Here is a 17,024-nt window from a genome sequence, read left to right as displayed (position 1 = left end):
GGATGTCGGAGGGGGTGGAGAAGGGAAGAGGAAATGCATGCCCACCCAACCTACCCACTGACCCACCCAAAAATTACATTCTGGCTACGCCACTGATATATATGTATATAAGTACATAAGCATCACCATGCTAGGACAGACCAAGGGTCCATCGAGCCCAGCACCCTGTCACCGACAGCGGCCAAAAGAACAAGCAATTTGTTCCGCCCATCCTAGAAATACTGTATTCCCTCGTCCATTCAATAACATTATATGGCTTTTTCCTCCAGGAAGCCGTCCAACCCTTTTTTGAAGTCCGCTAAGTTAACCGCCTTAACCACCTTTTCCGGCAGCGAATTCCAGAGTTTAACTACGCGTTTTGAGTGAAGAAAAACTTCCTCCGATTCGTTTTAAATTTACCACACTGCAGCTTCATCGCATGCCCCCTTGTCCTAGTATTTTTGGAAAGCATAAACAAATGTTCCACATCGATCTGTTCCATCCCATTCATTATCTTATAGACCTCTATCATATCTCCCCTCAGCAGCCTTTTCTCCAAGCTGAAGAGCCCCAGCCTCTTCAGCCTACCCTGGTAGGGAAGCCGTCCCATCCCCTGTATCATCTTCGTCGCCCTTCTCTGCACCTTTTCAACGTATCATCATATATAAATATATACATTTGTTATCCCAGTATCATGCAGTGGTGTTACCTATGGCTTTGATTGATCAATAGAAAACAAGCAAATAGCTAGACAAAAAAACTTCAGGAAAAAACAAAAATGTACACACAATCTTAGGAGCTGAAGATCTAACAACATTTGTACATCTTATATCCAATTTATTATTATTATTGTTATTACATTTGTATCCCACATTATCCCACCTTTTTGCAGGCTCAATGTGGCTTACAATTCATCGTGGATACTGGAAATAGAAAAGAAAGTACATTTGGATTTACAGCAAGTTTTGGGTACATGATGGTGAAATACATAATATTGGGAATAGAAAAGAGTAAGCATTTGTTTTACGAGAAGTTTTGGTTACATGATGGTGAAGTACATGATATTGTTAAGAGTCAAAGGCATTAGGTACAAGAAGGTGTGAGAGCAAAAGACATTAAAGAACATTCCTGGATATCTTGAAGAGGGTGGAGTTACGCATGTTGTTCTTTATGATATATTTTGTCGAAGAGATAAGTCTTCAGGAGTTTGCGGAAGGTGGTCACTTCGTAGACCGATTTCAGGTTATGTGGCAGCGAGTTCCAGAGCTGTGTGCTTGTATAGGAAAAGGTTGATGCATGCATAGATCTGTATAACAACTTCAGAAACTACTGCATTTATTTGCTCTACAAATCTAACATCGCTTGTGCAAATCTATTAAAGGTCACTTATTGTATTTATCAAAATGTCGGTCTCATAAGTCCAGGGTACCAACTCAGTGGACACACCTGTAGTGACTTTCATCACGGGCCACCACCCACCTCCGAAAAACCTGCAGAAAAAAAAAACGACTCTAAACAACAGAGAAAAAAATTCTGCAGTAAAAAAACGGAGGATATATCCGTGACAAATCTTTAATCTAAATGCTCAAGCAAACAAATTAAACTATATTCTCAAACGAAAATGTGTGTTATCAGAAGAGTAATTTTCAAAATAATCAAAAAGTATGCTATCGGGAACAAAAAACATATGATACATAGATAGTTCACCCCCGAAAATGAAGAATTACTTAGCTTCATCCAGCGAAAGAACCTAAAGCGCTTTCACAGAGCCAATCCTCGTTGTAGTATATCTTCCTATCTATGTAGAGATGTCTCATATTCACAAATGGCTTCTCCCGTTTTCACATCCAAAAGATTTCTTTCATATCCGAAGATTTCCTTCACCAAACACTGTTCTAATAGCTCTCATATGCAAAATTACAAAAGGAGGAAAAAAGACCTCAAAAGTCCCAGCATGGCAGCAAGTTATAAAGTCTAGGAGGACACGACGGGGGCACTTCGCCGTGGTCGCTCCTGGGCTCCGGTGAACCGTATGGGTCTACTTGATTGATTTCTGCACTTAGTCCCCTGAGGAAGCTTATTTATAAGTGAAACGAAGAGCCCCATTGGCAAAAGAATGAGGAGCTAAGTGCTTTAAATTAAGAAATGTGTAAATCTAAACAGAGTAAGATAAAGATACACTGTAAGAAGATTACGAGAAGATCTAGTGCATGATATATAATAGAAAATTCAAAAAATAATAATAAATTGATAGGGAATTTTGCAAGGAGGGTTTTTAAGACCAATGATGTGATTGGAGTCCGATGTACGCTGGCATAAAGACTTTATAACTTGCTGCCACGCTGGGACTTTTGAGGCATTTTTTCCTCCTTTTGTAATTTTGCATATGAGAGTTATAATAGTAATACATTGGATATAAGATGTACAAACATTGTTAGAGCTTCAGCTCCTAAGATTGTGTATACAATAGAAAACAAGGACATCTTTATATTCTGACTAAGCTCCGTGGTGCTTTAACCTGAGTTCATATCATAGATTTTTTTGCTGGAACATTTCATGTTGCTCTCCTACAGCAATTCACCCACATCAGATCACAAGTCTATCTTGTTTTGCTTTACTATTCTCTTTAAGGTCTCAACCATTATTATTTCCCATAAAGCCACCATATAAGGTCTCCAGTAAGTTTCCTGCTTTCTTCCCTATGCCTTCCGCAGAACTAAGCGTACCTGCTCTGGATGGCAGAGCACTACGTGAAAGGCAGTTCTAGAACTGTGCACATGCAGTCATGCAACCCTTGCATTTGTAAGTGCACAGAAAAGCAACATATCCCTGCATAAGTATTTTTTCACGGAGAGAATAGTGGATGCTTGGAATGCCCTCCCACGGGAGGTGGTGGAAATGAAAACGGTAATGGAATTCAAACATGCGTGAGATAAACATAAAGGAATCCTGTTCAGAAGAAATGGATCCTAAGGAGCTTAGCCGAGATTGGGTGGCAGAGCCGGTGGCGGGAGGCGGGGATGGTGCTGAGCAGACTTATACGGTCTGTGCCAGAGCCGGTGGTGGGAGGCGGGACTGGTGGTTGGGAGGCGGGGATAGTGCTGGGCAGACTTATACGGTCTGTGCCAGAGCCGGTGGTGGGAGGCGGGGCTGGTGGTTGGGAGGCGGGGATAGTGCTGGGCAGATTTATACGGTCTGTGCCCTGAAAAAGACAGGTACAAATCAAGGTAAGGTATACACAAAAGTAGCACATATGAGTTTATCTTGTTGCGCAGACTGGATGGACCGTGCAGGTCTTTTTCTGCCGTCATCTACTATGTTACTATGTTATAAGTGCATGACACACTATTCTATAAGGGAGCACCTAAATGCTTTAACAGGTAAACACACAAGAGGTGTACGTGTGGGTGGGGTATGGGAGGGACATGGGTGTGTCACCCAATTACGTGTGTGCGCCTGCGTGCAACATGTTGCATGTATCGCTCAGTGGTCTCGCAGTGTTTCCACAGGACTTAAATGAAGAGAGATTACGGCCTTAACCCTTGTCCCTGATGAAAGTGTTTGAAACCCGCAAAGTCAGGTGGTTTCAGGGGAAGGCGTCTGCTGGACACTTACAGTTTCTTACCATTTTCAGCGAGGCAACTTTAAGTGCACAGTGTTTCACAAAACTTATTATTGCAAGTTGGTTAAATGACATTTATAGCACGTGGGTGATGGTGTGTGAATGAGAAAAATACCCTCCCCAAAAAATCTTTAAGAGTAACCCGATGAAAGAAGTGCTATACCACTGATCAGCAGCTTTACTGTCTGCATTGAATAGTAGGTTACTATTACTACTACTACTATTTAGCATTTCTATAGCGCTACAAGGCATACGCAGGTTATATCTGAGGGTACTCTAAAAATATTATACATATATTTGTCATTTTTGCAAGCTGTGACACTGAGAGATAATTAGTATCTCTCTATATAAAGGGTACCTCCAACCTTTCAATTGAAGCCTCCAGCCAGAAATTTGAGGTGGCATAGATATCCGGTTTAGCAAGTACACAAAGGAAAAGAGAGTAGTAAAATAAGCAGATAGAAATAGCTGAGGGAGATAATTGTTTTCTCAGGCACCTGGAGTGGTTGCCCTGGGTGATTATAAAGGTCAGCTGGGGTGCACAGCTCCTTGCAACTAAAACAATTAACTCCTCCCAGAGTCTTAGGAGCTTGCCTTTACTCACCCACGCTGCCCTCATTGCCATACACTCTAAACCAAACAAACCTAGCAGCTGCTGCTCCACATTGTCGTTTTTAAATTGTTGCTCCATCAGAAACAAGTCTACAGCTATTTCAACTGGGAGGGAAGGTGGCCCTGGAACTAGGACGGTGGGGACTCTGAAACTCTGAGGGACGGAGGGTGGGGGGACCCTGAAACTCGGACGCACCCTGGGACTGGGAGGGGGGACGACCCTGGAACTGGGAGGGAGGGAGGGGATGACCCTGGAACTCGGAGGGAGGGAGGGAGAGAGGGAGGGAGGGAGGGAGGGAGACCCTGGAACTGGGAGGGAGGAGGAAGTGATGGGCCCCTGGCACACACTCTGATGCTCATTCCCTCTCTCTCACACAGTGAATCTCACACACACTGTCTCAAATATACACACTCTGAGGAAAACCTTGCTAGCGCCCGTTTCATTTGTCAGAAACGGGCCTTTTTTACTAGTATACATATATTTTCAGTGGCTCTAGTGCTGGTTTATGTAGTGTTTACATTTTGTGTTACCAGAGACAAGGATATTGTTGATTTCATATTCTACATGTATCGCTCAGGCATGTCCATTTATGCCAGCCATTGACTTGGTGAAAGAAGGCATGCCTAACTGTGGTTCTGATGCCATTATAGAATAGGTGTCCCCCTCCCCCCCCCCAATGCAGCATCAGGGTGCTTAAAACAGGGTACCCAGTTATAGAATTGCCCCCATACCTCTAGGGAATAAATGCATTTAAGCACTAATCTGCTCTCAGCCATTCTTCTAAACAGGTGCCAACTGAGTGGAGGAGTAGCCTAATAGTTGGTGCAGCCCAAAGAGTATAATTGGTATTGCCCCCAGCATATCCTCCTCAAGGGAGAATTAACCAAGTGGTTAGTGCAGCAGGTTGGGGTATTGGATTCAATTCCCACTGCAGCTCCTTGTGACCTTGGGCAAGTCATCTAACCCTCCACTGCCCCAGGTACAAAAACTTAGATTGTGAGCCCTCTAGGGACAGAGAAAGTACCTGATATAATGTATACAGTGCTGTATAAATCTAGTAGCGCTTTAGAAATGATTATTATTATTAGTAGTAGTAGTAATTTAGTCTTTGGGGTCTTGGTTTATTAATCATTCCCCCAAGCACAGAATAAGAGACAAGTCATGGGGGAAATTTTATAAGAGGTCACCAAGATTGAAAGAACAAAATGGTGTCGATATTCAAATTCAAATATTTGATGGATGATTGCTAAATAACTTATGTTATATCAATTATCCAGCAATCTATTCTCTCAATCAAAATTGTGTTGGTTTTTAATGGAGGAAAAGACTTCAGAAGCTCAACCAGCTAACTTCTCCTGGTTGATGCCAAATTATCCTATGCCTATTTGGCATCAATCAGGCGAAGCTAGCTGGTTGAGCTTCTGAAGACTTTTCCTCCATTAAAAACCAACACAATTTTGATTGAGACAATAGATTGCTGGATTGTCAATATCCAAAGCAATTTAAATGGTCAGAAATGGATCATGGCTGGTTAAATCACTTGTTCAGGGCTAAACAAGTCATTTTCAATGGCAGTTAACCAGTTAGAACCAAATTCTATAAACGGTGCCTAAAAAATCAGCACCAAAAAAACCTCACACAGTGCTATTCTATAAACCTTGCCTAAAGTTAGGTGCGGTTTAAAGAATGTGTGTAGCACCTGTCCCTGCGACTAAAATTTAGGCGCAACCATTTACACCAACGAAGATCTGGTGTAAATGCCCGTGCCTAGCAGGGGCACAGATTGGGTGTGTTCTGTCACAGTGCACGTTATAATGTTATGCCTATGATTTACCCATGGCCCTCCCATGGCCACGCCCCTTGAGTGACCCGTGCATTAGAATTTCTACACACTACTTTACAGAATACGCTTTGAAAGTTGCACACGTAAATTCTAATGAGTGCTAATTAGTGTCAAATAATTCCTTGTTAGTGGTCAATTATCGGCACTGATTGGCTTGTTAAATGATTAAATTCCATGCGCAATTTGGTCCCGCAGCTGAAAATTACGCACGCAACTTTAGTCATCATATATAGAATCTGGGGGTAGGTGCCGCTGAAAATATCCGGGTGACACCTATCTCAAAACCAGCTGTTTTGGGGGCATTCTGGGGGTGGAGTCAGCACTTGACCGGTCAAGATAACCACATAAACAGGACTGCGTAAAAGTCAGTCCTATCTTTATATGGTGTCCCATAGCTGAATATCGCAAGTAAGGGTCCTTTTACAAAGCTGTGGTAAGCCCAATGCGGGCTTACCGCTCGCTAAATTGGAAGTACCGCCAAGCTACCGCAGCAGCCCGGTGGTAGTTCCCACCCCCCCCAGCGTGCAACATTTCTGGCGATACAAAGATATTTTTATGTTTGTAGCGCCGGTGTGTACCTGGGCATAATGCCAGCAGCAGTCAGCGAAATGCTGAGCGCCACCATCTGGATATATAATTGCATAAATCATAGCTAGATTGAAGCTGCAAACTGTCCTACTTGGGAGCAAGCATAGATGTTGGCATGTCAAGTACATCTGTCTAGTTTATCAACTATACACCACCGATTTATAGATGCTAAACCCAACCTCTGTTTCAGAACTCATCGAAATGTGGACAGAATAAAAGTTTGTGCCTTCCTGTGGGGTAATTTTATTGAAAAGCCCTTTACCCCTGAATTCTATATAGCGAGACTTAAGTTGCGTGCTCAAATCCAGTCGTATTCTTAATTAGTTAACAAGCTAATCATGGCCAATAATTGTCACATAACAGGCAATTATTGGCACTAATTGGCAATACATAGAATTTACAGATATTTTTGGCCAAAAAAAGAGGCCTTTTTGCAGGCTTGCTGAAAAATGGACCTGCACGCATCCGATATGCTCGCCTAAACAGTGCAGGTCATTTTTCAGCACACCTTAGTAAAAGGACCCCATAGATAGGAAATAATATGTTGAGTGGCCTAGTGGTTAGGGTGGTGGACTTTGGTCCTGGGGAACTGAGTTCAATTCCCACTTCAGGCACAGGCAGCTCCTTGTGACTCTGGGCAAGTCACTTAACCCTCCATTGCCCCATGTAAGCCACATTGAGCCTGCCAAGAGTGGGAAAGCACGGGGTACAAATGTAACAAAAGTAAAATAGATACTATTGGAGATTCTACATGGAATGTTGCTACTATTGGAGATTCTACATGGAATGTTGCTATTCCACTAGCAACATTCCATGTAGAAGGCTGCGCAGGCTTCTGTTTCTGTGAGTCTGACGTCCTGCACGCACGTACGTGCAGGACGTCAGACTCACAGAAGCAGAAGCCTGCGCGGCCACATTGGTGATCTGCAAGGGTCGACTAGGGTGGTGGACTTTGGTCCTGAGGAACTGAGTTTGATTCCCACTTCAGGCACAGGCAGCTCCTTGTGACTCTGGGCAAGTCACTTAACCCTCCCCCCATGTAAGCTACATTGAGCCTGCCATGAGTGGGAAAGCGCAGGGTACAAATGTAACAAAAATCAAATAGATACTATTGGAGATTCTACATGGAATGTTGCTACTATTGGAGATTCTACATGGAATGTTGCTATTCCACTAGCAACATTCCATGTAGAAGGCTGCGCAGGCTTCTGTTTCTGTGAGTCTGACGTCCTGCACGTATGTGCAGGACGTCAGACTCACAGAAGCAGAAGCCTGTGCGGCCACATAGGTGATCTACAAGGGCCAACTTCTACATGGAAAGTTGCTAGTGGAATAGCAACATTCCATGTAGAATCTCCAATAGTAGCAACAGTGGAGGAGTGGCCTAGTGGTTAGGGTGGTGGACTTTGGTCCTGGGGAACTGAGGAACTGAGTTTGATTCCCACTTCAGGCACAGGCAGCTCCTTGTGACTCTGGGCAAGTCACTTAACCCTCCATTGCCCCAGGTACAAATAAGTACCTGTATACAATATGTAAGCTGCATTGCGCCTGCCATGAGTGGGAAAGTGCAGGGTACAAATGTAACAAAAAAAAAACATTACAGAACATAAAATTGTATCAGGTAGGAAACCCATGAAGAATTTATCATATGTTGACTGAATTAACAGGTTATCGGGGCAATTTCACAAGCTGGCACCTAAAGGTACATACTATTTAGGCACTTCAAAGTTGTCATTGATTCACAGTACTTATGTATATCAAACTCCCACTGAGGAACAAAACATTCAAGGGGGAAAAGCCTCAGAATCCTCTCTTCACTTCGGTTAAAAATAAAATTTCTTATGTGGCAGAATCACCAGAAATGACGTCAGACTGGAGCAGTTATAAGGAAGCTGTCCCGACCAGGTTGTTTGGAATCCGGTGACGCTGTAATATGTGAAAGCAATAAAACACTGGCAAATACTGTACATTTTATCAACAAGAAATAGACAGTCACACATAGGGGATTTCTTTACGTTAGACAGTTTCCTAAAGGGGTTAGACGGTTTCCTAAAGGACAAGTCCAACACATCTGACCATTGCTCCCTTACCTTGTCTGTTGAGCCCCCCCAAAACCCACTACCCCCCAACTGTACACCACTACCATAGCCCTTATGGGTGAAGGGGGCACCTATATATGGGTACAGTGGGTTTCTGGTGAGTTTTGGAGGGCTCACAGTTTCTTCCTCAAGTGTAACAGGTCCCTGGGTCCACCTGTCTGCAGTGCACTGCATCCACCACTAGACTACTCCAGGGACCTGCATGTTGTTCTAATGAACCTGAGTATAATATCTGAGGCTGGCAAGTAATGCTTTTCATCACATTTTTAGGGGGTGGGAGTTGGTTAGTGACCACTGGGGGAATAAGGGGAGGTCATTCCTGATTCCCTCCAATGGTCATCTGGTTATTTAGGGCACCTTTTTGTGCCTTATTCGTTATAAAAACAGGTCTAGCTCAAAATGTTTTTGTTTCTTTCCATTATGGCTGAAATTGTCTGAGTCTCGGGAACGTCCAAGTCCCACCCTGAACACGCCCCCTTGAGATTTGGATGCACTTCTGATGGACTTCAAAGAAAAATGTCTAAAAATAGGTTTCAAAAATGGTGATTTGGATGTTTTTGTGACAAATTGAGGTACCAATTTATAAACGACTCTGTACCATGCATCTTGTTCCCATCATATATCTGCTCTTGGTCCCTCAACTATATGGTAAGCCATATTGTAGAAAATCTTTAGCATCATATCTATGTGCTGAATGTTCTAATGCATGCTTATTAGGTGTATCATTAGTATTATGCTAACACTAGTAAAAAAAAAGCCCCGTTTCTGATGCAAATGAAACGGGGGCTAGCAAGGTTTCCTTCAGAGTGTGCATGTGGGAGTGTGTGTGTCCCTGCCCTCTGCCCTCTCTCCCTTCCCCTGTGCTGTCTGTCATCTCCCCCCTTCCCCTCCGAGTGGAGTCCTTCAGTGTTGTTTCCTGCTGTTTGTTTGTGTTACAGAGAGAGTGAGGGCATCTGCCCTCTCTCCCCTCCCCCCCCCCTCTGAGTCCTTCACTGTTACAGAGAGAGCGATTTCGTGCTGTGCTGTTTTCCTTCACTGTTTGTGTTACAGAGAGAGCGAGGGTGGGGCAGACACTCATGGGGAAACCGGATATCTCTGGCGCTTCACACTTCCGGCTGGAGGCTTCATTAGAACGTTGGTGGTGCCTTTTATATATAGAGATTATATTATATCACTGGTATTTGAATTCCAGTGTTGTTAAATGTGTATATTTTTTATACTGTTTCAAGGTAGATCTATGATTAAGTTTCAATCTACTGTTTTCAAGTTCACCTCATTTATTGTATTTATGTTTATTCTTGGCTATTTTACTATTGCTATGCTCTTTAAAAAATTGTAAGTTTTATGTTAAACTGTACCTGCTGTACACTGCCTTGGGTGAATCTCTTCATAAAGGCGGTTAATAAATCCCAATAAATAAATAAATTTGTCCCATATGTGTCATGAGGACCCTTGTTATGATTCTAAAACTGTTGAGCCCGATATTCAGTCAGCAGCAATCACATTTTGCTGACTGCCACTGGCGTTAAACACGGAAATTCAACGCTGGGCCCTGTCAGAAGCACCAGCATTGAATTTCTGGGTTTCTGGAGCCAGCTAGCGCATAGCTGGTTAACTGCGATATTCAGCATTTAACCAGTTATAGGGTACCACATAAAGGGCTCCTTTTACAAAGCGATGCTCAGGGGCATAGCCAGATACCCAATTTTGGGTGGGCCTGGGCCGAAGATGAGTGGACAGAAGAACTCCGCCTTGTCCCTTGGTCTCTCCCTCTCTCGTCTGCATACCATATGGTCTCTCAAACATCCCCCCACCCCCAAATACCTTTTAAATAGCAGATTTTCACCAGCAGTGAGCAGTAACTAACACACACTGCTCATGTTGGCCCCATAGCATGTATCAGTCGCTGCTCACTGCAGGCGAAGATCTGCTATTTTCAAGGTATGCAGGAGGGACAGTTGTTGGGAGTTTTCGGCTGGTGGGGCTTGGGGATCCCTGCCAGCCACATCATAGGTGTGCTGCTACCGGGTGGGCCTGAGCCCAAAGTGGGTGGGCCTGGGCCCACCCTTTGCTACGCCACTGGTGGTGCTACTGATTAGTGTGTGCTGAATGCAAAGAAGCCCATGGGAATTGAATGGGCTTCTCCGCATTCAGTAAGCAGCTAATTGGTAGCACCGCTTTCTAAAAGGAGCCCAACGATAGGACTGACTTTCATGAAGTACTCTTTATGCAGTTAATCGGGTTGGTTAAGTGGTGAACTTCGGCACTGAACTTGCCAAGTACCAAGGCCACCCCTGAAATGCCCACAGCCTGTTTTCAGTTTGGTGCTAATTGGTTATTTTCAGTGGCACTAACCCATATGGCACCTGAAAATCCCATGCAGAAAAAAAATATGCCTAGGCATATTCTCTATAGTACGCCTACATTTTATAGAGTAGGCTTAAATTTCCACACGGTATATAGAATTACACCGATTGCCTCTCCACATCACTAAATTTAGTCATGGCTATTTACACAATATTTTACTTGGCATAAATCCCGATGCCTAGATTAGGTGCAGAATGGGGTGTATTCTATAACGCCTATGGCCACACCCCCTCTTCAACTATCTGGCTCATTTTCGAAGGAGATCGCCGGCCATCTTCCGACACAAATCGGGAGATGGCTGGCGATCTCCTGAACCCGGCCAAATCGGTATAATGGAAAGCCGATTTTGGCCAGCACCAACTGCTTTCCGTCGCGGAGCTGGCCAAACTTCAAGGGGGCGTGTCAGTAGGGTAGCAAAGGCGGGACGGGGGCGTGCTTTGAGATGGCCAGCTTTACCCGATAATGGAAAAAAGAAAGCCGGCTTTGACGAGCATTTCGCCGGCTTCACTTGGTCCCTTTTTTTTAAGGACCAAGCTTCAAAAGGTGCCCCAACTGACCAAATGACCACCGGAGGGAATCAGGGATGACCTCCCCTTAATCCCCCAGTGGTCATCAACCCCCTCCCACCCAAAAAAAAAAAAATTTTTGCCAGCCTCAAATGTCATACCCAGCTCCCTGACAGCAGTATGCAGGTCCCTGGAGCAGTATTTAGTGGGTGCAGTGCACTTCAGGCAGGTGGACCCAGGCCCATCCCCCTACCTGTTACACTTGTGGTGGTAAATGTTAAGCCCTCCAAACCCCCCCAAAATCCACTGTACCCACATATAGGTGTCCCCCTTCATCCCTAAGGGCTATGGTAATGGTGTACAGTTGTGGGGAGTGGGGTTGGGGGGCTCAGCACCGAAGGTAAGAGAGCTATGCACCTGGGAGCTATTTTGCTTTTTTTATTTTTAGAAGTGCCCCCTAGGGTGCCCAGTTGGTGTCCTGGTATGTCAGGGAGACCAGTGCACTACAAATGCTGGCTCCTCCCACAACCAAATGCCTTGGATTTGGCTGGGTTTGAGATCGCCGGCATTAGTTTCCATTATCGGCGAAAACTGATGCCGGCCATATCAAACTCAGCGATCTCTGACATTTGGCCGGCCTGAACCGTATTATTGAAATGAAAGATTGCTGGCCATCTTTTTCGATAAAACGGTTCGGGACTGCTCTTTGCGGCGCCGGTCAAATAGATGGCTGGCGCCGTTCAATTATGCCCCTCCACGTGACTTAGAATTTAGGCACACTATGTTATAGAATATGCTTAGCGTGTTGTGTGCATAAATGTTAATTAATGCCAATTAGTGCTGATAATTGCTTAACATCCAATTAACAGCACTGATTAGCTAGTTAAGCAATTAAGTTACGCGCATTGCTAAAGAATACACTTCGATTTCCATGCGGAAATTAAGGCGCGATATATAGAATCCCGGGGTTTCACTGAAAATTAGTGGATTGTAAGGAGCCACGTCTGGCTGGTTAAATTGCTTTGAATAAAATCCCGTCATCATTCAGGTATTTAGGATATGGTTTCAAATAAGGGTTATTTGAATTATATATGATAAGAAACACTGTTAAACTATAAGAGACATCAGGCCAGGGGCGTAGCCAGACACCCAATTTTGGGTGGGCCTGGGCCCAAGATGGGTGGGCAGAAGAACCTCGCCCCGTCCCACACGTGATTTGGTCTCTCCTCCTTTTGCCTGCATGCCATATGGTCTCTCAAACATCCCCCCTCTCCCATATACCTTTTAAATAGCAGATTTTCACCAGCAGCGAGCAGCAACTAATACACACTGCTCATGTTGGCCCCACACCCTTCCTTCAGATGCAACTTCCTCTTTCCGCATAGGCGGGAATACGTCAGAAGGAAGGCTATGGGGCCAGTGTGAGCAGTATGTATGTCACTGCTCACTGCAGGCGAAGATCTGCTACTTACAAGGTATGCAGGAGGGACACTTGTTGGGAGTTTTCGGCTGGTGGGGCTTGGGGATCCCTGCCAGCCACATCATAGGTATGCTGCTACTGGGTGGGCCTGAACCCAAAGTGGGTGGGCCTGGGCCCACCCTTGGCTACGCCACTGCATCAGGCCATCTAGAAAAAGATTACTAGTCTTGAAAAGGATATAAACATTGGGCTTAAAGGAGTAAGAGAAAAAAACAACACTTAAATGTATTATGTATGAGAAAATATTGTAATACTCCTCAGGTACTGAGCAGCACTTTAGTATTTAGTAAAGGTGTGACGACTGATTCAGATTGATTAGTATTCTCAAGTTTAAGTGCTGAGCACTGATATTCACCCGATAAGAACTACAATTGTCATAATTTATTACAGCTTTGAACTTCTTGCTGTAGTTTGCCTAATGACTTGAGAGGTTCCGTGTTGGAAAGGATGTTACAAATAAAAATACACACAGATACTGGACTGGTTTATGCAGGTCACGAATCAAGCAACGCAATATGATAAATGAGACTCTAGAAGGGCACTAGTAAAAGACAGATATACTAAGAGGGAGATTTTCTAACGGTCACCTAAAAATGTGAAAAAGTACCTATTTTCGGCTTTTTTTTTATAAAGAAAATATGGTATGCCTGACATTGCACACAATTGAATTTTCATTCAGGTGGAGCAAAGACTTCAATATGACAACGCTAAATTGTAACATAGCTGCTGTATAGCACATCACTAGTGAGAAAACCTCCCCCTTCCTGTTTGTTTTTTTACATTTTTAGGTCAATTTTTATCCTTTTTATATGTATAACTGTCTTCAAACTCCAATTGTAAACCAGCAACTTAGCTTTGGCAATGAGATTTATAATCAGCATGGAATAAGCTCTATTGTACCACTCCATTTCACTGAAAAATGATTCTTCAGGAGCTGAAGTCTTCAGTCTAGCATCACACACTCTTTAATCTTCTGGACGCTCCAAAATAATGTTCTAAAAATATGTAGATACATTTCCAATTAGTGAATCAATATAAAAAAACAGCTTGGACTTGCCTATATAATGATCTAGGGCTCACCCTTCCGTATATTCTGACGTGTGTCCAAAGCTCTGCTTTACTGAAAATGGTGCTCCGTTCTGTTAGAGACGCCAATTAGTGATAACCAATCAGAGTGCACGGAACTTCTCATTCCAATATAAGTTATTGGAATCATGGAGCCGTATAACGCATGTGACCTGGAACCACTAAAGCGTAACAGCGGTCTTTAAAAACAGATATAGAATACATATTTAGAGAAAATATATCTAGAAAAATTAGCTAAGTTGCTGGTTTACAATTTGAGTTTGAAGATAGTTATAATAAATACAAGCAGCAAAGCCTGTTTTGTGAAAAATGAAAGGGGCCCTAGGAAGGCTCTCCTCTAAGCGATTTCTCCTCTCGCCCCTTTCCTCTCCTCCATGTCCAGCGAGTCTTCCTTCCCCTCCCATCCCCTCCGTGTCCCGCGATTCTGGCCTCCCCTCCATGCCCAGCAATTCTCTTCTGCCCTGCCCTCCCCTCCGTGTCCCGTGATTCTGGCCTCCCTTCCATATCCAGCAATTGTCCTGTGCCCTGCCCTCCCTTCCCCTCCATGTCCCACGATTCTGGGCTCCCCTCCATGTCCAGCGATTCTCCTCTGCCCTGCCCTCCCCTCTGTGACCTGCGATTCTGGCCTCCCCTCCATATCCAGCGATTGTCCTGTGCCCTTCCCTCCCCTCCATGTCCCGTGATTCTAGCCTCCCCTCCATGTCCAGCAATTCTCCTCTGCCCTGCCCTCCCCTCCCATGTCCAATGATTCTCCTCTGCCCTGCCCTCGCCACCGTGTCCAACGATTCTCCTCTGCCCTCCCCTCCCATCCATCCCATGTCCATGTCCAGCGATCTTCCCCTGCCCTCCCCTCCATGGCCAGTGACTCTGTCCTTCTTGCCGCCCCGCCTTTAAGCCGTTCATTTTACCTCAGGTCGCAGCGGTGGCAGGCTGTGCTTGCGTCACCTCCAGCCTTCCCTTGCCTTCCCTCTCAGTGTCCCGCCCTCCTCTGACATCATTTCATCTTTCCGCGAGGGCGGGACACTGAGAAGGAAGGGAACGCTGGAGGTGAGCTGATGACAGCCAGCCATCCAGGGAAGCAGACTTACCAATTATTATATAGGAGATAGGATAAAAACTGATCTAAAATTTAAAAAGAAAACAGGCTGTACAGCAGCTAAGTCACAATGTTAGCACTATCTTCCTGAAGCCTTTCCTCCACCTGAATGAAAATTGAATTTTGTGCAATTAGGGGACCTTTAACTAAGCCATAGTAAAAAGTGACTGTGGTAGTGCGAGTGCATCTTTTGGGTGTGCGTCTAGGGAAAAGGATCTTTTTCAAGGGGCCGCAAAATGGAGGTGTGCTACAATTGAAACCAGGATGCGTCCATTTTCAGCCTGAGACCTTACCGCCACCCACTGACCTAGCAGTAAGGTCTCAAGTGCTACCCGAGCAGTAAGCATGCAGCACACGCCAACTGCCATTTACCGCCGGGCAGAAACCCTGTGGTAGAAAATAGAAAACATTTTCTACCGCCTGTTTTTGGCGCAGACCAAATTTGGAATTACTGCTTGGGGAATGCGGTAGCCATGCAGTAATGCCGATTTGGTGTACACTGGACGCACGTAGGCCTTTACGCGCCTTTGTAAAAGGGTCCCTTAGTCAGCAGACTTCCTGCATTTGTTGATGTGGAGACATATATAGTTCTACAAGCCAGTTGTTTTTCAGTGTGTGTATATTTTATAAAATAAATAAGCTAGGCAATGCAGATCTTCAGAAAGAGCTCAATCATAAACATCGGAATGAGTGGTAGTGTTTTCTGATATTTGATAAAATATGCGTGTGCATCTCAATTGTACCCCACCTCTGTACTCCCCCAGCCCTCAATGCCTAAGAGGTCCTTTTACAAAGACTTGCTAGTGATTTTAGCACACGCTAATGATTAGCATGCCCTAAACGCTAGAGACGCCCATAGGAATATATTGGGCATCTCTAACATCTAGCGCGTGCTTATTTTTAACGTGCACAGAAAACGCTAGCGCGCCTTTGTTAAAGGACCCCTAAGTCCAGCACATGCCCACGATTGTCAGCAGGTGTACTTATCCATGCATGCACCGTTGCACTGTTTTAGGAAAGTTGCTTTTTGTAGGTAAAAGGACTCTACATTTGGAAAAAACTTTTCTAAAATGGCCCCTTTCAGATCCAGAGACTAGTTCAAAGATTCTCTCCACCTGTGGTCTTCAGTCAGAAGGTAAGTTTGTAAAGAAGGCACGGCCAATAATAATGGGGATGCTTGCTAGCAGATTCTGATCTAGGACTAACATGCGCCACCATGGTCAAAACACAGATTAAGGGGCCCTTTTGCTAAGCTACGGTAAGCATTGGTGCGGGGCGCACTCAGGCATTCTGCAGCAGCTTTGGGATCAGCACATGCTTCTCACATTCTACAAAACAGAATTTATTTTTTTGGCGCTGGAGTGAAGAGTAGGCGGGTGCTGTGCTAATTTGTTGGCACAGCTACATCACCACGTGCTAACCGATTAGCGCATGAGCCCTTACAACCTAGAAAATAGGCACCATTAAGTGCTTATGCGCCAATGGCCAGACACTTATGGGGAAATGAGTGTGTGGCCACAGGGAAAATGGGGTCATTTGACCACTGTGCTAAAAATGGCCTCTACATGCGGGAAAGATCTGCACTGGGGATCGTGCTGGCCACATTTTAACATAGCCTATTTATTTTATTTATTTGTTGCATTTGTACCCCACATTTCCCCACCTATTTTCAGGCTCAATGTGGCTTCCATATTACCGTGAGGCGTAAGCCGCCTCCGGTGATGATACAAATACAGAGTGATGTG

This window comes from Microcaecilia unicolor, chromosome 1, assembly GCF_901765095.1.
Source record: "Microcaecilia unicolor chromosome 1, aMicUni1.1, whole genome shotgun sequence".
Classification (NCBI taxonomy): domain Eukaryota; kingdom Metazoa; phylum Chordata; class Amphibia; order Gymnophiona; family Siphonopidae; genus Microcaecilia; species Microcaecilia unicolor.
This window is presented reverse-complemented; position numbering follows the sequence as displayed.